This window comes from Syngnathoides biaculeatus, chromosome 16 (assembly GCF_019802595.1).
Source record: "Syngnathoides biaculeatus isolate LvHL_M chromosome 16, ASM1980259v1, whole genome shotgun sequence".
NCBI classification, from domain to species: domain Eukaryota; kingdom Metazoa; phylum Chordata; class Actinopteri; order Syngnathiformes; family Syngnathidae; genus Syngnathoides; species Syngnathoides biaculeatus.
This window is the reverse complement of record NC_084655.1, coordinates 16602053-16624665: the sequence shown is the minus strand read 5'-3', so window position 1 is coordinate 16624665 and position 22613 is coordinate 16602053. Positions and strand designations below refer to the sequence as shown.

Here is a 22613-nt window from a genome sequence, read left to right as displayed (position 1 = left end):
AATCGACCACTCTGCATATACACTTGTTAGTAAATCTTAGTTTTATCCAATAAATACTATTCAGTCATTCCTCTTGTGTTTTTGTGCTAATTAATCATCCAACCGAATGGAAGGGGAAACTTTGCAAGGTGAGGAGGCGGGTACTGAATATTTCTTCTCTGCAAAAAACATTTGATATGTATGTCATACCATGTATGGTAGCAGCAAAATCACTTCTGAAGTCTAAATAACCATATCTCATGTCAATATGCAAAAACAAATTGCACCCAAAAAAATCGTGAGAAGCTTCTTAAACTGGCCAAGTCCATCAACAGACCTTAACCCAATAGAGGATACGTTTTCTCCTGAAGAGGAGACTGAAGGGAGAACCCCCCAGAAACAAACAAGAACCGAAAGAGGTTGCAGTAAAACCTTGGAAAAGCACTTCAAATGAACAACACACCAGTCTAACCAGAAGTCAACGTTTTGCAGACCTGGTTCAAGTTCCCTTCAAGTTACTTTAATAGTTTTTCTTCCAATACCTTTGCTCACTTGAAAAGTGGGTGGCTTCAAACAAAAGGTGCTCTTTCCTGAGTGATTCAACACATCTAGAAGTAAATATCACGAAATAAAAGCTGGAGTTCCGAAGTTATGTCTCATATTAGTCTTTTGCTGTACAACCCAAATGTCTTCAGTATACAACAAAAAACAAAGGAACTGACCTTGGGGCTTCATTTTTGGGGAGGCTGGATCAAGGACTTGACTGGCCTGACTCCAAGTATTTGTCTCGCTTCTGTTCCTTTGCCATATTTTTCCCTGTTCTCCTTGGTGAGCGTTGGTGGACAGACGATTCTGCTTCACACCTGCTGACAATCAGATGGGTTTAGAAGCGCAGCAGAATTGGAAGGAAGATTCTGGATTATTTTGTTGCTCCTCACCATCGTGTAATTGAGTAGAAATGACTCCTCCTCGTTCTAATACTAATACATAATTTTGTGCGTCTTCCTGGTTGTGCTGACGAACGCAAGTACCTCTGGTGTTTCTGTCCTTCTGTAGTTTAAATTCCATGTATAAACTGTATTTCTGTTAATTGCACCATCCACCCGTTCGGAGTTTAGTTTTGTATCGCGCTAGTTGTTTATTCTTTTTGACTTTTTTTCAATTATTGCTTGTGAGTGTGATAAGGAAGTGAAGAAACGAGTCCAACGGGGTGGAACAGTTGACGGAAGGTGTCTGGTGTTCTATGTGACAGAAGAGTCTACGCTAGGATGAAAGGCAAAGTTTATGAAAAAGCGGTGAGGCCGGCCAAGATGTACAAGTTAGAGATGGTGGCACTGAAGAAACAACAGGAAGCAGAACTGGAGGTAGCAGAAATGAAGATGTTGAGGTTCTTGCTCGGAGTGCGCGGGTTGGATAGGATTTGAAACGAGCTCATTAGAGGGACAGCCAAAGTTGGATGTTTTAGAGAAAAGGTTCGAGAGAGCAGACTTGGATGGTTTGGACATGTCCAGAGGCGAGAGAGTGAGGAAATTGGTAGGAGAATGGTAAGGATGGACCTACCAGGGAAGAGAGCGAGAGGAAGACCAAAGAAAAGGTTGATGGATGTTGTGAGGGAGGACAGTGGGTGTTAGAGAGGAGGATGCACGAGATGGGCTTAGACCCCTAACGGGACAAGCCGAAAGGAAAAGAAAAACAAGGTATATGATGCCCCCCCACCATTTATTTCGCCCGATTGCTCTGTTTTTGTTGAGTCAACCTGACAAACGTGACTTTAGCATTCCATCACTAATGGAACGTTTTAGCAGTTTTAAAACAGACTTTTTAAAACCTTACAAGGGTAGCTAGACTTTACAATAATAGTCTACTCAATTTGACCATAAAGGGCTTCACTATAAAGACTAGAACCACTTAAATGTGGTTAGTTCAAATGTAATGTAATATAATAAATATATAAAGTAATAAAAGAGCGTATAGTATATGTAATGTAATGAGAGTGCATTTCGTTTGCCCTCAAGGTAGCAATAATGAGTTGTTGTTCATTTTCTAGAGAGGGATGTCTTCTATTTCTCCTAATCGGGATGACGTCAATGAACGTCCAACATACGCACAGGGCATTATGAGCTTCTTTAGCAAGTGTCTTGTCGGTACCAAGAGCACGCACGCCTTAATTTGTTCGGGGGCAGCAGCGATCAACGCTCTGCGAGCGTTGGCCTTTAACGGCGGACTCGGAAGACGGAAGGCTTCCTTCCGGCCCTCGCTCCGTCGAAAACGACTCAATACGAGCTCAAATGCCAAATAGATGCAAAAGCGATGTGCAAGTGTTGAAACGACAGCACGGACTCAGTTCAATAAAATATTCTAGACAGGACCTATTGAATGGATTAATCAATAGTATTGATGTAGATAACAGCATTGTAATACACAAGGGTGGCAAAATTACTGATGTGTTGTACTTGAAGGTCCACTGTCATGAAGTGAATGATTTTTTGTATGTTATTTATTAAAAAAAGGTAGCCGGAATGGAACCATCTGGGTTTTTTTTTTTTTTTTTTCCACCACACAACATAATTTTGATGTATTTGGCTTTTTGTAAATCCCGCCATGAAAATCCTCTCGAGGGATTTCTTTTCGAGAAGAAGCAGGAAGTGACGTTCAGGGCAGCAGCACACTCAACCGTTCTCGTCTGTTTATACCTGTTTTACCTGCTGGAAGGTAGCCCGTCGTTCCTTCCTGTTAGCCAAAATGCCGGATCGTTGTATTGCTGGATATTTTTCAAACACTCGGGAGGATGGGTTCATTCTTCATACTTTTCAAAAAGAACCGGTCCGTCGTTAAAAATGGATTGCAAGGGTGCAAAGGACGAGAGCTTCGTGGGTTCCAAATGACAGGTAGGTGTGTATACAGCAACTAACAAAATAAAGGTTTTGGGGTGATGTAATCCACTCAGAATGTAACAAAAGATCCACTCGTGTTTTTCGGCCGGGCTGGCTCATACTGTCTGGGAGGCTGTTGTTAGTTAGAAGTGATCCGCATATCATCTAAATATGGCTCGAAACAATAGGTAATATTGCCCCGGTCACTTCACTCGATTGTGAGATGTTCTCTTCTTCGAAAAGAGCTTCCGTGTCCAATAGTAGGTGGCACAGCGTGTTTTCAATAGCGAATGTCGGGGTGTGACGTAATGAACAGACGATACAGGCAATACGGCTTCCACTAAGATGTTGAATGATACATGCGCAACTTTGCGCATGGATGTCGCGCTCTCCGCTCATATTTATTTTTTCCGTATGGACGTTGAAGTGAATAATATGTATTTTTCATTACAATATCTATTTTAGAATGTTTATAGGCATGACACTTGATCTTTAAAGTGAATTGAGGAGCTTTATTAGGACAAAAGTAGACCTTCGCCGCCATCTTGTGGCACCTATAGGCCTTTATGTCTTTCTCCAACAAAAAGCGGGTTTTCACTGTACCGATTTAAGTCATGTATGTAAAACTGTTCACATTAAGTGCCAGAAATGTACAAAGGTAGCACTGATTGCGTCGGGCTGCCTTTCATGCTAACAATACAGCCGCTGAGAAGAAAGTCTGGACAACAATATGTGCGGCAGCCGAGGTAAAATGAAACCGACGTCAGTTCAGGTTAAAAATACCGGGGACATGAATACTTGATCCAGCCGCACTTGAATCATGTCAAAAATCAAATGACTCGTCGTCCATTATTAATGCCTCATTCTTTTCTCCTACAGTCAGCTTGTTTTGATGTACATCTGATTCATACGTACGTGTAATAAACACACACACGCGTATCCCGTGCAAGTGTTTGTTTTGATGCCTGTCTGAGTCCCACACACCGAGTGAGTGCTTGGCTAATTGCGCCGCCTCTGGGTGGCTAAAAGGGAAGTACGCCTGATTGAAAGAAGCAACAAAAACACGCAGGCGGCAGCCGCCAATTAAAAAGGCAAGCGCTGGCACTGCCGCGGTAACCAAGTGAATGCGGAGATTCGCAGCATTATTAAAGAATCAAAACTGGAGTCACGGACAATATCAATATTTGATCCGCTTCTGTCGGAAGAGGCTGCAATCTTAGAGTAGATCATTATGTAGTACTGCACATTCTGGCGATATAGTGCCGATGATACTGATAGAATTACTATATTGCACTGTACAAAAAAAAAAAAAAAAACTGGAAGAAAAGCAGGAAGCGCAATGTAACTGACAAAGTGAAAACATACAACATTTAATTTTAAAAATGAGGTGAGGCGAGATGAAATGCTAGAATGTTAAATTTTTCTATATGGCTTGACTCCAACTATCGTAATTTCCGGCCTACAGAGCGCACCACATTGAAACAAGAGATATTTACACAGAAAGACGGTACACAGAAAGACTTTTCAAAGCTTTAGTACCTTATCTTAGCTTAGCTTAGCATAGCAGCAACACAGTAGCACGAACAGAGCTGGTTAAAAAAAAAAAAAAAGAAAAAATAACATACCGGTAAAAAAAAAAAAAAAAAGAACAGCCACGGCAGCTGCAAAGTAGCACAGCACTAACAGAGCCGGTTAAAAAAAAAAAAAAAAAAAAAAAACCATACATAAATCACTGAGACACAGCAGGAAGACAGCAGAAACATGCTAATGCTAGCGTGGCGCTAACAGGGCCGGTTAAAAAAAAATATACCAGTAAAATCCCTGAGATGCGGTCGTAACACAGCAGCAACACGTTAGCACAGCGCTAACAGGGCCGGTTTGACAAAAAAAAAAAAAAAAAACATACCGGTAAAAACCACTGAGACACGGCAGTAACAAAGCAACAACACGCTAGCACAGTGCTAACAGGGCCGGTAAAAAAAAAAAATTAAAAATACCGTTAAAATCACTGACACACGGCAGTAACACAGCGCTAACGCAGTGCTAATAGGGCCGGTTAAAAAAAAAAAAAAAAATACCGTTAAAAATCACTGAGAGAAGGCAGTAACACGCTAGCATGACGCCTACAGGGCCGTTCAAAAAAAAAAATTAAAAAAAAAAAATCATACCGGTAAAAATCACTGAGACACGGCAGTAACACAGAAGCAACACGCTAGCACAGTGCTAACTCTAGCCCAGCGCTAACAGGGCCGGTTAAAAAAAAACATACCGGTAAAAGTCACTTCCTCAGCACATATATTCCACCGGTCTCACTCTTACCTTTTCCGCTCGAGTGCCCCCTTGCGGCCGTTGGAAAATATGCACAAATTTGCGGCTCATAGGCCGGAAATTACGGTATTTGTTATGCTCCCGTACCAGTGTGACTAAAGCGGCAGTAATTATTAATAATTATTTGAAACAACTTTTAAGCAACAAAAAAATTAACATAGATTGTGCCACAATACATGTACACAGACAATAAAACAGAAGGCCTACTCACAGTCATATGCTGTATTCTTTATCCTCTGTGAAGAACAAGTGCTGAGGAGCTCCGTCTCTTCTCTCTCCATGTATACTGCCCCCTGGCGGCCAAGCACACAAATGTGCATGGAACTGAAAGAGACATTGGCACAAAATATTTTTAATGAAGGATCCGATCGATAATTCCCGAGGGAAGTTTGGCCTCACAGGAAATCAATACGCGGAGAGCTTTCTATATCACACCGAGACCTCCATCGCGCGCTTGTCTGAATTACCACGCCGCAGATCCAGCCCATAACCCGTAGACGGGATTCATTCGGTGTGGATGTTTTAGGCGATCAAAGGCCAGGTGTTGAGAACATCTGTACCCGCAGAAGGTAACGTATCAAATTTTCACACCAACACCTGTCTGTCTGTCTGAGAAAATACGGCACGATTATGTCTGTACATTCCTAAAAATAACAGACCAGGCGTTTCGCCTCCACGAAGGCCCAAGCGAGATGAAGTCAGGAAACAAACAACAGCTGTTATTTTTGTAATCAAGTCAAAATCATTTAAAAAAAAAAAAACATTCCAACTTAAACGAGTTCAAAAGTCCAACAGAGCAATTTCTTCCGAGGTACATTTCAGATAATGTCTTATCGTCCTTGGTTGATCTTCGTCAATAAAGTCATTACAAGCCGTTCCGCATTTATAAACGTGACCTTATTCGGACAACGTTGAAAAATGACTATCACCATGGTTACGTTAATAATCACAACATGAGTCACAATAGCCTGCAAACCCGTTTTATTGTATCGTGAGGCTGTTTTGTGTATTATATAATATTTTCTTTTACAAGCGGCAAACAAATCATTGTTGTTGTACACAATAGAAGAACAATTTCCACTGTATTGTAGTCTAGCAGAGTCCGACATAACAACAACAACCCGTTTCTCTCTGCTTGTGCTCCACCGATGGCCGCGTTACCACGTTGTGCCACACTGTTTCCCAACCTGGACAAATACCTCGTCTGGCACTTACACTACGACGGCACCGTACCCACAAACGCAAACAAGTACGACAAAATAGACACCTGTACCGAAACCCCGTTAACCAAACCAGCAGCACCTACCGTTTAACCAGTTAAAAAAATGCCTCCCTGCAAATTTCCCTATTGTGGGACTAAAAAAATGGTAGTCTCACCATATCTTATATGTTACTATGAGGAACACAAATACTATACAGTCACTCACATTTAAAAAATGGTGTGGTCTGTCGTGCCCGCTGATATAAAGTTGCGGGTGTGATTAGGGATGGAATCTCAAGACCTTAAAATAGCTTACTGGCTTGTTACACCCAAGTATGTAGTTGTTACCTAATACCATAATCACAATTTATTGAAACTGCACAGACGAAGACAGACATTTTTTAAAGCGGTCAATAGAGACTCAATTTCAAAACTAAATATTCATATAATCAAGTCATTTTATTTCATCATGATGTATTGTTATAATCTTGCGTAATTTACAGCGCTATCGTCAATCCATTGATGAAAGCCAGCAGTAGATGATCTATATCTTCCTAAATCATGCCGAGGGAAAAAGTTTTCAATTTCAAGATAACGCGTAACACGGGGGAAAATGACGGTTCGTACTTAGATATACGGACAGACGAGTCTAACATTAGAACTTAGATCGAATCAAAGTAAATCACAATCTCATACTTTGTATTTCTTATTATAGTTACTGAAACATTACCTGTGTTATATTCCGGAAATGTTTTCAATGTAACTCAGGGGTGCCCAGATTTCTTTGCCCCAAGATCTACTTTTCAAGCAGCCAGCCTCTCGCGATTGACCGGCAGGGCTGGGCTGTGCGGGTGTGCGCTCGACGTATTGGCCACAATAATCAATCAATCAAGCGACGACGCGGATGACAGTCTAACGTTTTTTTTTTTTTTCCGACGCATTGAGCACCCCTGGTGTAACTGAATTTCATTATACATGGCTCAATATGTTGATGACTTTCGACATAAATGCGCTCGCAGTATGTGAAGCACCTCGAAAAATGAGCTTTTGGCGTCACTTCCGAACATGCTCAGTCCGGTTAACTTGCATTTCCTGTTTCCGGGTGAATCCTGATTGTTTAGGAGCAGGCTTGTTTTTTTTTATCAACACTTATGAAGTAAACACATGAATTAATTTCAAAACTACACAAAACAAGCGACGTCTTTCAACATCTATTTTTTTTTCTACTCGTAACAAATTTTACACCCGTGATTTTCCGTGCTCGACTGTGCAGATTTGCGAGCGCGATGGCGCCCGACAAATGTGAGTGACTGATACTATAAACAGGTACTAAGTCTCATGATGGTTGAACAGTTCGTAGATGTTCATGTTCACACATGAACGTTAAGAGTTTAACTTGCTTAGCCCACTTGAACTCTGTTGCTATGCAAAACAGCAGCACCAAAATAACTCAGATAGAGGGAAAATTTGTCATATCAGTCCCAACTGTAGTAAAGTTATGATCTTATATTCAAGTCGACTGAGACCCCGCACTTTCACTTGGATGAGTAACGTTCCAGTCCTTGTTTTTTGGGAACCTACCGGTTTTATTTGAACAGAATGTAACAGCCCTCTTAGTTTAAAAAGCAGTTGACACTTTAATATACCAGCGAGAATTATTTCGTATTATTCCAAAATTGTGTTGATCTCACACCTAAGAGGCACTTTTCCCTTTGGTGCTCTTTCAAAACCATTCATCATTTTGCACTTAATCAATCAATAAAACACGTTTGCATCCGAATGAGTATAACCGTTGTATAGGCAGCAAATAATAGTGTTTGTACTATAATTTAAAAAAAAATGCTTTGTAGCGGTGGCCTCGTTTGTTCGTTTCGAAGTATAATTAATGTTCAGAGGCGAGTCACGCTAGAACCGTCACGAGCACAGATGCCTGATTAATTACTTTCCATTTAGTTCAACCTTTTTCTCGCTCCTCGCTTAAACCGCTGCAGACGCACACATAACCGTGCAAAGCTAAAAAGTAATCATATTCATAATTACAATATTAATTGGCACGCGGAAGACAAGCAGCCCCCACTGTTCAAGACCCGAACGACGACGGCTGCAAGGTTTTCCGATTCAATCCAATTACCGAGCCATAAAGTTGACGTCTGAATGCTGAAGTCGATACACTGACAACCATTCCAAAAATTTACAATGTATAGTTTATTATAATTTGCTACAATAAAGGCGCTATACAATCCAATTTAATTAACATGCGTTAAAATGGACGCCAGTTATGATGTGATATGATGTAAATAACCCCACAGTGAATTCATTCCAATTCCAGTACATTTAGTTTGACCCCAATTACGACACATGGGTTCCAATTATGATACAATTCACGTCAGTGCGACAATTTTTGGAGTTTATTCGAATAATACGATTCACTCCGATTACACAATTAAGATACAATCACTTCAATTCCGATTCATTACAATAACTATGTGGCACAACTCACTCCAATTACGATATGACATTCCAATTACAAACTAATTTATTCCAATTACTATGTGACAGCATTCCCTTCAATTTTACTTTAATCTACTGGAAATATGATGCAGTTCGTGGAATTATGACGCGATACGATACTCTCCGATTACAACACGATTCACACCAATTACGATGCGATCCGGTTAACTCAAATTCCGACACATTTGGCTCTAATCACCATGCAATATTTTTCACTTTAATTATGATATGATTCACTCCAATTGCGACGCGGTACGAGTCACTACAATTACGGTCCTAATTCCACAGACGTACACACAATACAATATTGCGATAAAATACAACTTAAATCCTTATCCAAACATTTATCACAATGTTAAATTACATCATCAGTTTTATATGTCAATGATTACCGTAATTTCCGGCCTATAAGCGGCGACTTTTTTCACATGCTTTCAACCTTGCGGCTTATGCTGTGATGCAGCTAATTTAAGGATTTTTTCTATCGGCCTTAAGGGGGCACTCGAGCGGAAAAGGTAAGAGTGAGACCGGTGGAATATATGTGCCGAGGAAGTGACTTTTACCACAATGTTTTTTTTTCCACGGGCCCTGTTAGCACTGCGCTAGCGCTGTGTTAACGTGTTGCATCTGTGTTACTGCCGTGTCTCAGTGATTTTTAATTGTATGGGTTTTTTTTTAACTGGCCTTGTTAGCACCGCATTAGCGTCGTGCTACTCTGTTGCTGCTCTGTTACTGCCATGACTCAGTGATTTAGGGAGGTTTTTTTTTTTTTTTTTTTTTTTAACCGGCCCTGTAAGTGTTGTGCTACCATGTTGCTACTGTGTAGCTACTGCGGCAGTTTTTCTTTTGCCGGTATGTTTTGTTTTGGGTTTTTTTGCCAGCCCTGTTTGTGCACTTGTGGATTTTACACAGGCGCGGCGTATGTACAGTGAAGAAAATAAGTATTTGAACACCCTACTATTGTGCAAGTTCTCCCACTTAGAAATCAATTTCTCCTTAGCCCTTTCCAGCCGTGTGGTGTTGTACAATTTTGTCTCTGCTGTCTTTGGACAGCTCTTTCGTCTTGGCCAAGTTACAAGTTTGATTGTATGGGGTAGACAGGTGTCTTTATGCAGCTAACGACCTCACAGAGGTGCATCTGATTCAGGATGATACATGGAGTGGAAGTGGACGTTTAAAGGCGGACCAACAGGTCTTTGAGGGTCAGAATTCTAGCTGATAGACAGTTACTTATTTGCAGCTGTATCACAAATTAATCGTTAAAAAAAAATCATACATTGTGATTTCTGGATTTTTCTTTTTAGATTATCTCTCATTCACCTATGATGAAAATTTCAGACCCCCCCCCATGATTTCTAAGTGGGAGAACTTGTAATACAGCAAGGTGTTCAAATACATATTTTCCTTACTGGATGTACCAAATGATATTTCCTTTACAAATGTACTAGGTGAGGCTTATAATCAGGTGTGCTCTGTAGGCCAGAAATTACGGTAGCTTCACTGAGCAACTTCCATGTATTATCTTGCTGACTAAAGTGACGAATTATGAAGCTATGACTGAAGATTTGGTGACGCCGTGATGCTTTTAGCAGTAACAGGAAGTGCACTTGTCTTTTTTTATTGCTTTTCCTCAGCCTGCCAGTTTCCCTGCTGTCGTGGCTTGAGATCCGAATCATTACCTTGTCGCTGCTACATGCAGCCAGAAGGATCTTAATGGTAACCACGCCAAAACTTTGAAATTTGATCCCAATTATGTCGTTCCGTGAGGTAATTCCGACATTGATATTCATCGCCGCTTGTTTGTGTCCCAGTTCGTCTCCCCCACTCTAGCCCCCCCACAGGCTGACAACAAACCTGAAGACAATTAGCCGAGCTGACGTCCGTCACATTTATTCAACATTAATTAGTCGCCGTGCCGGCTCATCTTGAGCAAACATTAAGTCCGAGAAAAACGACTGACCCGCGGCCATGTTTTCATTCGCACAACTTAAGTGATGGCTTAATGGCGCCGCTAACATTTTAATAAAGGAACAAACGCGCGCTGGTTTTACATCCCATAAAACCACTCAAAAATGACTGACATAAGACTTCCTTTAGTGCGTCTTCTTGGGATACGCATCCATCCATCCATCCAAGTGTTCTGAAGCTTGACACACATTTGGGCCGGAATTGTTTCAAAACTTGCATTCCCGAGAATCGAGCGGGCAGATGGGTCGCAACACTGCTCCAGACGAGCTTCCGAAATGTCACTTCGACACATTGTGTGCTGTTGACGGGAACAAAAAAAAAAAAAATGGGAATAGAGGGGAAGAGAACGTGCGACACCGCCGCACTCTTCTCTCAAAGCACACAAAGTATGGATTCGTCTTCGTCTCGGGACTCGTGTGTTTGACCAAATCGTCTGGAGAGCCATCTGCCTTGTCAGACCGCGAGTGATCCGTCTGTGTACCGCTCTAAAAATAATCACGACATAAAATGATACGCATCACCTCGGTGGCCTCACCGCGTGGGTACCAAACATTAAACCTTTGGTCTCTAAACGCCGTTTCGTCTTGCGACAGATGAGGGAAGGAGAAACGTGAAATTCTATTACAATGAAAGAAACTAAAATGTTCTCCAGCGGGAGACGTGACAACTGATGGTTAAATTGTTACCATAGATTACTGAAAATAGTGCGTCACATGGTACTTTATGTCTTTTTCTACAACTACTGGTGACAAAATAACGCACACCAAAATGCTAGCAAGTCTCGGCAAACTAGAAAGCACGTCAGAAGACATTATTTCAAAGCAAAATGTCAATTTTCTACAGTTCTTTTTTTCCCGGGGTGTGCTGTGGTCAACCACGTCAAACAGATTGACTAAAATGTGCGAAATCCAAGTCCTTTGAATATGCTAATTGTGAATTATAATGCTTTCAGGGGGCGGCCGCGCCGCCTCTTAACTTCCCGGCTGGAACAAATGAACGTGTCCGACTTTTCGTCACGTCGCACCAGAGGCCTGAAAGCAATAACAATGCAAACGTAATGGACGGATCATTACGCGGTTTCTTAATTATCCCTCCGTCGCAGCGGCGGGAAATTGTCCTCGTATCAAAGCGGCAACACACCCGTCGCTGTGGAAGGAACGTCCGCATCGTCACTCAACTTATGCGGGAAATGACCGTTAGCGGGCGGCCAGAGGGACGGATGATTGTTTTGTTCGTTGGGGGTGAAGTCTTCGGCGCGGACAGCAAATGCAATTTAGGTCTGAAGAAATAATAATTCCCCGAAAAGACAATTACCATCACAACGCGGCGGTCATTTTGTTCGGCGTGATGGAGCCAGAGGAGTGGGAGATGGCGTTTTACACACGCACACACGTGCAGGCATTTATTTGTCCGGCACTGGAGAAAAGAGCGTATCTAATTTTAACTACCCAGAAGGTAAGTACAAATACACATCTGTTACAGTGAATAAAATAAGTATTTGAACACCCTGCTATATTGCAAGTTCTCCCACTTAAAATTGATTTGATATACAGGACGTGTAAATTGGTAAACAAGCCTGGTCACAAAATTACTAACACTCATACATTAAGGTTCTGTGGTATTGGGACACGTGGCCATTCCGACAAAAGTAACATTTTTTTTGGTACAGCGTACGTTATTGCGGAAAAAAAAAGGAAAAAAATGTGATGTCTCGCCGAGTTGTTTTTGCTATTTTATAGCGCGATCCTGAGGTCTCAGCTGAGACGCTCCGCTGTTTTTCCATTTATTCACCCCACACTTCACTGGCAGCTGCGAATTGGAAAAAGACAGAACATTTCTCACGGGGGGTCTCGCGGGGTTGCCCGGCATGCGACGACGACGACGTGACGATGCACAGGAACAAGACGCGGGGAAAAAAAAAAAAAAAAGAACAGAACAGGAGTGGTGATGCTCGTCAAAGCACGCCGGGTCCTTTTAGTCGACGTGACGGAGCGAGAAAGGCCTCATTACAGCGGCGGAATGAGACAGAAGCTCCGAGGACTGACGGAGATAATGGGAAGGGAAGGGGGGTCGTGAATTTAGCAGTCAGGGTGGAGGTCTTTGAGGGTCAAATTGTCGCTTCTATGAAATTTACACTTCAATCCCCCAAAAATACTTTTAAAGTTAAATAAGTTGGGGGAAAAAAAAATCAATTATTGTTCAATTTATAGCATTTTTTTTTCCAATCACCAAAAAAAGGACTAAACACATTTTGGGTGTTCCCATTTTAAAAAAAATGGGAGGCTGAATGGCTGATCCTTTAAGTTTATTCCAAAATAATGATGATGACTATCATTTTATGACTAATATTTTGCTGTCAACCATTCAAAAGTTTATTATAGTTAAGAAAGCTAACATTTTGTAGTTTTCATCTTTTAAAATGATGATGACGGTTTTATGACTAAATGTGGTGGGTCAAGTTGAGCCAATCTAAGTTTTACAAAATTAAAGGAAAAAGAAAACTTATTTTTTTTAAGAATCTTATCGTGTCATACAAATCTAAATATATATATATATATATGAGGATAAAAATATGTTCTTTATTCTCTGATATCTTTTTAAAATGAGTACTGTATGTTGGCTATTCAAAGGGTTTATTTACAATAAGACTGAACTCTGTCACAGAACGACTGGTCACATGATTGCCTCCAGGCTAAATTCGAATGAGATCAGTAACTGGTGTCCTCCACTCGCCAGCAATCGCTTCGTTTCATGTAGCCAGATTATTTCTTGGATCTTGCGGTTCAATCTTGTAATGGTGGATCTCATTTCGTCGGACTTTTAAGGTGGAGGACAAAAAGCCTTTCATGTGTAATTGCCGTCTGGGCGAGGACGACATCCGAGACTTTTTTTTTGTCTGGTTTCCTCCTGAAGACTTTCAACCTTTTTTTTTTTTGTTCAGCCGACTGTTTCGTTAGTTTTTCAAAAAACGCAATATTGCTCGTGGGTAGAGTTGGCCTGCATTTCCCTATTTCAAGACACAGGAAAGGTTAGTGTTTCAAACCAATGTTAGGAATGAAAAGTGTTTCAAGTCTGAGTTAGGGTTAGAAATTAGGGTATCAAGACAAGTTTAGACTTACCAGTAGAGTTTTAAATCAGGTTTAGGGATCTAAATAAGTGTGAAACACAGATTGGGTTTTCAAGGCAGGGCTAGGGATTCCAAAAATATGGTTTTGAGCTGAGGTTAGGGTTTCAAGGCAAGTAAAGGATTTGAAAATATGGTTTTAAATGAAGGTTCCAAACAAGGATTAGGTTTCAAGTTGATGTTTACAGTTAGGGTTTCTGGTTAGAGTTTGGAACAGATGGCGGAAGGTGTCTAGTGTTCTATGTGACATAAGAGTCTAGGGCAAAGTTTATAAAACAGTGGTGAGGCCGCATCATGTACGGATTAGAGACGGTGGCTCTGAAGAAACAACAGGAAGCAGAACTTGAGGTAGCAGAAATGAAGATGCCGAGGTTCTCGCTTGGTGTGAGCAGGTTGGATAGGATTAGAAATTAGCTCATTAGAGGGACAGCCAAAGTTGGATGTTTTGGAGACAAGGTGAGAGAGAGCAGACTTCGATGGTTTGGACATGTTCAGAGGCGAGAGAGTGAGTATGTTGGTAGAAGGGTGCTGAGGATGGAACTGCCAGGCAAAAAAGCGAGAGGAAGACCAAAGAAAAGGTTTAGAGTTTGAAGTGAGCGTCAGGGATTCAAATTGGGGACAGGGTTTTTCATCAGATTAGAACCACATAACATTTTTGCTTGATTTTCAATATTGATTTAAAAAGTACTCCCTAAGTGAAAAATTTAAAAAATACACAGAGGCACCCGATCAAACCAAAGATGGAGCTCTTAGCCCTTTACACGATGAGGAACTTAACACCTCTTCCTAAATGGGCTTTCCACGCACGAGCCCTGTGACTACGCGGCGCATCACGAGTAACAAAGGCTGAAGCCTCACTACGAAGATTCCAGGAAGAAGAGCCGCGGGATATTCACCGCCTCCTCCTCTTGTGCTCGCTCCACTGCAGGCACATCTGTCCGCACGTCACGGCGAAATTAGAAGCTACAAAAAGGTCAACGGACAGCATTCCGGCTCGTGGTATTACAAGCGTGCCAAGCGACCCGGGGGCATCCGCTCGCCACCCCCAGGGTCAGCATGCCGAAAGGTCGCTTTCCTCCGAGGGGCTAATGTTCAAAACTGAGCGGTCGGCGTATATACACAGCAACTGAGGCCCTGACGGGGTTGGAAAAGCCTTGACGCATATTTTAGCGCGTACGTTCACCGGCCGCCGACTGCAGACGTGTCAGTCAAACGGCAGCCACAAAGCGCAAAATCAAATTTTCTTTTTCAGAACATAACGGAACCCAAAAATTGAACCCTGCTGGCAACTCGTCAATTAAAGAAAAATACTGGAGCATGACCTCGGTCTAACAGGTTCCCAAAGCCATGGAGCCACTGAGGATGAAAGAAAAGTTGGGCATGATGCCTGAAGTCGTGGATATCTTGCAAGAATACTGTGAAAATGAATGAAACATTACAGAAATGGCTGTAAATTTAACCTTTAGCTCACAGTAATCCCGAGCTACTCTACTCTGATACCTTGATCAGTAGATATGTTCCAATTAGTTATTCCGGGTGATTTCCCAGATCAGGCACAACATACTTTGTCAGGAAAACTTTTTGTAGTGTGATACCTCCGCCCCCCACGCCAAAGTGTTCTTGTATTCCTCAAGTGGCCTCGTTCAAAGCCCATCTTGGCGGAGGCGAACTCAAGTGGACGAGGTGGAGGACCTCGCAGCGCGTCTGGGATTAGAAGGCATCTCCGGGGGCTACTCGAGTGGACACTCGGTCTGTCGACTGGCACAAAAACACCTCCGTTGTTTTGCTTTGCAAGGATGAAACCTTGTACTTGATCACAAACTCATCATGGTTGCTTTGTGACAAGAGGTGAGGCGTTCAGAGTCGTGGTACCTCGTGGAATATTGTCTGTGGGAGGGTTAGATATGTTGGCATTAGTATTTTGACATTTTGTATAGTGGAGGACCGGCTAAACTAGCTAAACATCTTTATTATTAGAATTATTACTACATCAGTCTGTTACACCGTGGCAACCATAAACATCAACCTACAAACAACAGTAAAACATACCACTGTACAATTGTAAAATTGTACAGTAAAATACAATTTAGATTTAAAAGATCAAATTTGATGCTTTCATAGTAAGTAGTTGGCAGGCAACCAGTTCAGGGTGTACCTGGGATGGGCTCCAGTACTCTCGCGACCCTTCTGAGGGTCAGCAGCTCAGAAAATGGATGGATAGTAAGTCCATGTTAAGAGACTCGCTCTGTGGGGGTCTTAATAGCTTAAATACAGTGAAGAAAATAAGCATTTGAACACCTTGCTATATTGCACGTTCTCCCAATCCAGAAATCACAACGTATGATTTTTTTTAACAATTTATTTGTGTGCTACAGCTGGAAATAAGTATTTGAACACCTGTCTATCAGCTTGAATTCTGACTCTCAAAGATCTGTTAGTCCATCTTTAAAAGTCCACCTCCACTCCATGTATTTATCATGAATCAAATGCACCCGTGTGAGGTCATTAGCTGCATAAAGACACCCGTCCACCCCATCCAATCAGTAAAACTCAAACCTGGAACATGGCCAAGACCAAAGAGATGTCCACAGACACCAGAGACAAAATTCTACAACTCCACACGGCTGGAAAGGGCTACAAAGAAAACGCCAAGCAGCTTGGTAGAAAAAGGTCCACTGTTCGAGCAATAATTAGAAAATGGAAGAAGCGAAACATGACGGTCGATCTCAATCGGAGTGGAACCCCATGCAAGATTTCCATGACTTCTCAGTGGCAGAACTTGCAATATAGCAGGGTGTTCAAATACTTATTTTCTTCCCTGTATGCAACTTTTAGGGTCTAAAGCTGTATTACAAATGTGAAATTCAAGCCAGGGTTAATGTTACATAAAACGGTTTTATGTGGGGTTAAAATTCTAAGTGGTCTTCCGAGCAAGAAAGGATCAGGGTCTCGAGCAAAGTTTTAAGCTAGCATTTTTCTTTTTGAATTATGTGCATGGGAAAGGACTAAATGTAAACTTTCTTTTATTGGGTATTCATTATGATTTTTTTAAGTGTTTATCCCTGCATGTGTTTGCTGATAAGAAAGGTGCACTTCCAGTACGTAGGCAATAAGACCAAAGACCACTTATCAGACTCAAAGCCGCAAAACTGTCACGACATGAGTGCGATATTGAGACTCTCACACACACACACAAATCATCCGGCCCAATGTTTGGGATGATCGCCACTTCCTCGAGGGTCGACGGGGGGAATTAATCATTCTGGTGGTGACCTTACGCATCCTGCACAGTTTGCACAGCCCCGCCACTCGGCCTCGGATAAATGTTGCCATTAGCATTTTGATATTTACGCCGTGTCTCGTCTGGGTATTCAAATCAGAGTTCAACAAGCGGCAGGAAATACAGTGTTAAAGGGGAAACAATGGCAAGCGCGCATCTTTTCGCTGATGTCATCACATGGGTCCGCTCTTATCAAGTACACTGGTACGCTTGATTTACGAGTAGTCAAAATTAGAAGTCTCTTGATCCATTTTTCCCCATTCTTTGTGTTTGCAAGCCAAAATTCAAGTTATGTATCAGTTTCAGTTACGCCAGAGCTAATATGAAGTGTAAAAAAATGGGTTGGGTTGAGGAGTGGGAAGCGTATCACGCAGTTGCTAATTTACATTATGGCTTTTTGAAATGACAAGAGGACATATCAGTGTCTTTATAGTTGAAAAAGAATTTTGATACAGTAAGTACAGTTTGTGTCATCATCAATGGAAAGATAAAACAGCATGTACACTAGGTTGGGACTGATGTATCAGGCCAATATTGTCATAATGATGTACTGTAATTTCGGGCCTATAATAAACCGCGACTTTTATCCACATGCTTTCAACCCTGGAGTTTATGCGGCGACACGGCTAATTTGTGCATTCTTTCTGACGGCCGCAAGGGGGCACTTGAGCGGAAAAAGTAAGAGTGAGACCGGTGGAATATATGTGTCTAGGAAGTGACTTTTGCCGGTATGTTTTTTTTTTTTTTTTAACTGGCCCTGTTAGCGCCACGCTAGCTGTTAGTGCCATGCTACTGGTTGCTGCTGTGTTACTGCCTTGTCTCAGTGATTTAGGTATGGTTTTGTTTTGTTTTTTTATCAGCCCCGTCAGTGCTATGTTACCGTGTTGCTACTGTGTAGCTGGCACGGCTGTTATATTTATTTTTTTTACTGGTATCCTTTAATTTATTTACCAACCATGTTCGTGCCACCGTGCTGGTGCTACGTTAAGCTAAGCTAAGTGATTGAAACTTTGAAAACGTGTCTTTTACCGGTATGATTTTTTTTAACCGGCCCTGTTAGTACTGCACTAGCGTTAGCGCTGTGCTAGCGTGTTGCAGGTATTAAAACTTTGAAAACGCTTTCTCTTTACCGACTTTCTTTGTAAATATCTCGTGTTTCAATGTGGGCACTTGCGGCTTTTACACAGGTGCGGCTTATGTATGTACCAAATGGTATTTCCTTTACAAATATACTTGGTGAGGCTTTCAACCAGGTGCCCTCTGTAGGCCAGAAATTACAGTAGTAATAGTAATAGCAGGGCTCAGAATACAGTAAGAAGCGCTTGTCTTGTGTGATGAAGGTGCCGCCCTAAAACGACTTCATTATGCTTATTTTCCACCATTAAACGTTGGGGCAATTCCCGACAAAGAACCAGATCAACGAAAAGAGGAGGCGAGAATTGCTCTGAACTTTGCGGCGTAATGGCTTCTCCTGTCAGCCAGCAGCCTCGTTATACTTGATTGCCAATTAGAGACTTCAATTAACAACCACTCTTTGTCGTAGTGATGCGAACGCATGTCATTAGGTTGTAAGACCTCACACTTAAACCTGTAGTGCTTGGGGCGTTATTAGCGTCAATAATATGGAAGGGGAGGAAAAAAAATATAATGAAAAAATCTGGGTTTTGCATTGTTCCATCTTATCGTCACGTGTGCGCATTATCAAACGGCGCGGTGCAAACTCATTAGATTTTATCGGCATCTGCACCCCCGAGCGGAAAAAGATCATTAAAAAAAAAAGTTCGCCTCAGTGCGAGTAGCGCCCTGATTATTGGCGCCACGGACGACAGCGTGCCCGTCCTCCGCGGCCGGCGTCGTTTATCACAAGCGGCCCTGACAAATGGAGGTGAGGGGACAAGATTAAACAGATGAAGTGAGACCGCATGCCCTGCAGGACGGAGAGACGCCGCACTTCCTCGTGTGCATTACCTTTGGCCTGGTTTGGGACGAGTCTCAGTACGCACACACTCCAAAATTCATTTAGCGGTTCTACACACATTTTTTTTTTGCAATATTATCAAAACAAGATAACGAGCACAGGAATTTGCCTGAATAAAAAAAAAAGTGCTTCAAAGCAAAAGCTTTTGAGGCAATTTTTTTTTTTTTTAAACCTTCCAACAGGCCCTGAAACATTGTTTGCTGGATTTTGTGGGGGGGGGGGGGGAGTGGTTTCGATCACAGTAAGAATCTAAGCCTGAGCGCAATGGTGGGATTTCCTGTTTTCCCTGCGGAATTATGCTACAAAGACTGGCGAGGGTGCGAATGGAAGACACGGATACAGATAGGTGTGAATGAATTGGGGCTCACGTGGGATAATCTGACTCGGCCTGGCCGACAAGTCGCTGACAGATGATTAGCGCGTGTCGCCGTTATCTGGAGGAAACGTTAACCCTTGATGTGTCAGTGGGAATTGTCCAGGAGAAGCTACAGTAGATGGGGACGAGTGTCTGGAATGTTCCATGACATGTGAAGCCTATCTATTCGCGGGAAGGTCACTCACTCACAATGTCGACACATTGATTGGACTCCAGGTTAGCTAACTACTGACACCGATTAGCCCTTACATTGAACGCACATGACAGCAACGGAGGAAAAAAACAGATCGCAAAGGACGCAACATTAGCTTGCAATGATACAACCACTTTTTTTTCTTTTTAACATAAGGATGCATGCAATGTTCCCTCTAAGCTGCGTACTTGGCGCGCAAACTCAGCACACATGAAAACCGATTCAGCGCAGTGAACCACAGTCTGACTTTTTTTTTTTTTTTTTTTAAACAAGCTGCTGCTCAGCCACACCATGACACGCAGACTACTTCCTTGTTTACCTGACACCGCCCACCTCACGCTCTTAAAGGGGTACACTCATAATTACAAACACGACTCACCACCGGTGCATTAGTTAGAAAAAGTCTGGGCAATTTAGAGCAAAGTCAAGTTAGACATGCTGCTTATGATGTTAACTCTAGATAATAGTGGTAAAAGTAAAAAAAAAAAAAAAAAAAAAAAAAAAAAGAAATGCTGTTGCTTTAATGAATGTCGGAGAAATGTGAATAATAATATTAATGAAGAAAAAGTGGCAAAACTGGACGAGATTTTCTCTTTTTTGAGTGAAAAGGTCTGGTCTGAAACCAAGGTAGAACGTACAGGATGAGATGGTGTATAATGTTAAAATTCCACCTTGGAGCAGCCTGATAGAGGGTGAAAGCACAGACAATACACTGCACAAAAAGCTAAATCTGTATTTTAAAAATAGGAGACCTCATAACATTAACCTTGAAACTGTCTGGTAACATCATTCGGCTTTCAACACGCATTGTAAAGAAATTCTGCAAGCAATAATTCAGTTTTACACCAAGAAAAACAGACGGGCATATCATTGTGGGTTAAAAATAAATAAATGAAACAAAGTTGGAGGCGACATTTCAAATTTACAGTTCATAGTTGGCTCTGTTGGGTTAGCAATGTATTTTTTTTGTTTGTTGACATTTTCATTGCAAGTTTGCAAAAACAAATAAAATTGTTCTCAAAATTTTCTGATGGTTGTGTAAATGCTGTAATCTGAATCTTTTAATGAGGCATGTAATTTCAATGGAGAACACTGATCTGACCACAGTGCATATGCCTGATGTTGCTCACTGTGGTCAAAGGGGGCGCTCACGGGCTTAGCGTGTTTGCTCAGACACATCAAAAACGTTGGAAGGGAAGGGAACGTTGGATGCGAGGCAACAAAAGACCATCGATCTTTAGTATGTAATCACAGTTAGCCGCTTCAGAGGGAATGAGACTAATTGGACTGCTGCTGTCGCGGATTTTAATCAGGCAAGAACTTGTACAGCGGGAGGGTCCATCTACAGGCCCGACACGCAGGAACGATTATCCCACTTAAAAATCCTACTTGGCGCTGGTCCTGCGATGTAAATATTCAAAGTGCCGTGATTTGCGATCGTCGCAATCAGCGTGACGAGTGTGAGGTGCAAGTACTGAAGTAGAATAAGCTTGTACGTCTGATTGTAGGAGGAGGATAGCGCTAAATGCTAATGGGCTAATGAATAATTGAAGGAAAGCAGAGTGGAAGAGCTATTAAATCAAGATTTTGCTGCTTAAAGAAGCGTAACTAGCAGCTTGGAAACGAGAGTTTAGAACATGGGCGCCATGTATGATCCTGAATCAGATGCACCTGTGTGAGGTTGTTAGCTGCATAAAGACACCTGTCCAACCCATCCAATCAGTAAGACTCAAACTTGTAAGATGGCCAAGACCAAAGAGCTGTCCAAAGACACCAGAGACAAAATTGGACAACTTCACACGGCTGGAAGGGGCTACGGTGAAACTGCCCAAGCACCTTGGTGAAAAAAGGTCCACTGTTGGAGCAATCATTAGAAAATGGAAGAAGCTAAATATGACGGTCAATCACAATCGGAGTGGAGCCCCATGCAAAATATCATCTCATGGGGTCTCAATGATCCTCAGAAAAGTGAGGAATCAGCCCAGGACTGCACGACAGGACTTGGTCAATGACCTGAAAAGAGCTGATACCACCCTTTTCAAGGTGACTGTTGGTAATCCACCAAGACGTGATAGTTTGAAATAGCAGGGTGTTCAAATACTTATTTTCTGCACTGTAAGTGTATATCTTTACAGGACATTGGAACAGCAACAGCAAATTTGTCTTCTTTTAAGGAAGCAAACGAAAATATTTAACATTGTTCTTCTGTATTGGAGCATGACATTCCCGGTTTAGTTCATGACACGACGGTTTGCGCGAGGAGCCTTACGAGCGTCTTGCTTGTTTTTACGGCCTTAGCTCCATTCGGTAAAAGACAACAATTTGTGACACATGCAAAGACTACTGCCATCAAATATCGTGACTTTAACTCGGCACCGGTTCAATATCGCTCAGTTTGATGGGAAGATTTGGTGTAAACGAGCATTGTAAATTGAATGCATGAAGGCACGTTTTTCAATATTTTGCCACCATTTTCTCAATGGCCAATGCAATAAAACAAAGTATGTTAGCCCGACTGGAAAAGAGTTTTTGAAAAGGATCAATCAACCCGGTTGATGTAAAGTGTGTTTGTCCAACAGGGTGGGGGAGTTGTCCCTGGCAACAAAGGGTAAGTCCATCGGGGTGCATTTGTTTGCACAGTCATTACAAACCTCTCCATCGCCCTGTTGTCTTAGTGGCGGCATTCCTCACCCCGCCACCCCCCTTGGGCGCCTTTCATCTCCATCGTCACAGGAACGGGAGCCACAGGAGAGAGGCGGTCTGCAGGAAATTAGGAGCGTGACAAGATAAGAGGCAGCGTTC

The 22613-nt window shown here is 42.1% G+C and overlaps 1 long non-coding RNA gene across 9 annotated transcripts in view; it reads right to left on the bottom strand.

The window, feature by feature from the left end:
* LOC133513942 (uncharacterized) overlaps positions 1-22613 on the bottom strand; it is a 41505-nt gene that overhangs the window by 4277 nt on the left and 14615 nt on the right. For 3 of the 9 annotated variants that reach the window (XR_009798667.1, XR_009798659.1, XR_009798663.1), the window contains 2 exons: positions 5392-5504; positions 702-842 (listed from right to left, as the gene is read on the bottom strand). This is a non-coding gene — a long non-coding RNA (uncharacterized LOC133513942). Of the gene's footprint in view, positions 1-701; positions 843-5391; positions 5505-15579; positions 15872-22462; positions 22572-22613 lie in introns of all 9 variants that reach the window. The other 6 variants (XR_009798660.1, XR_009798662.1, XR_009798664.1 and 3 more) reach the window with 3 other exon arrangements.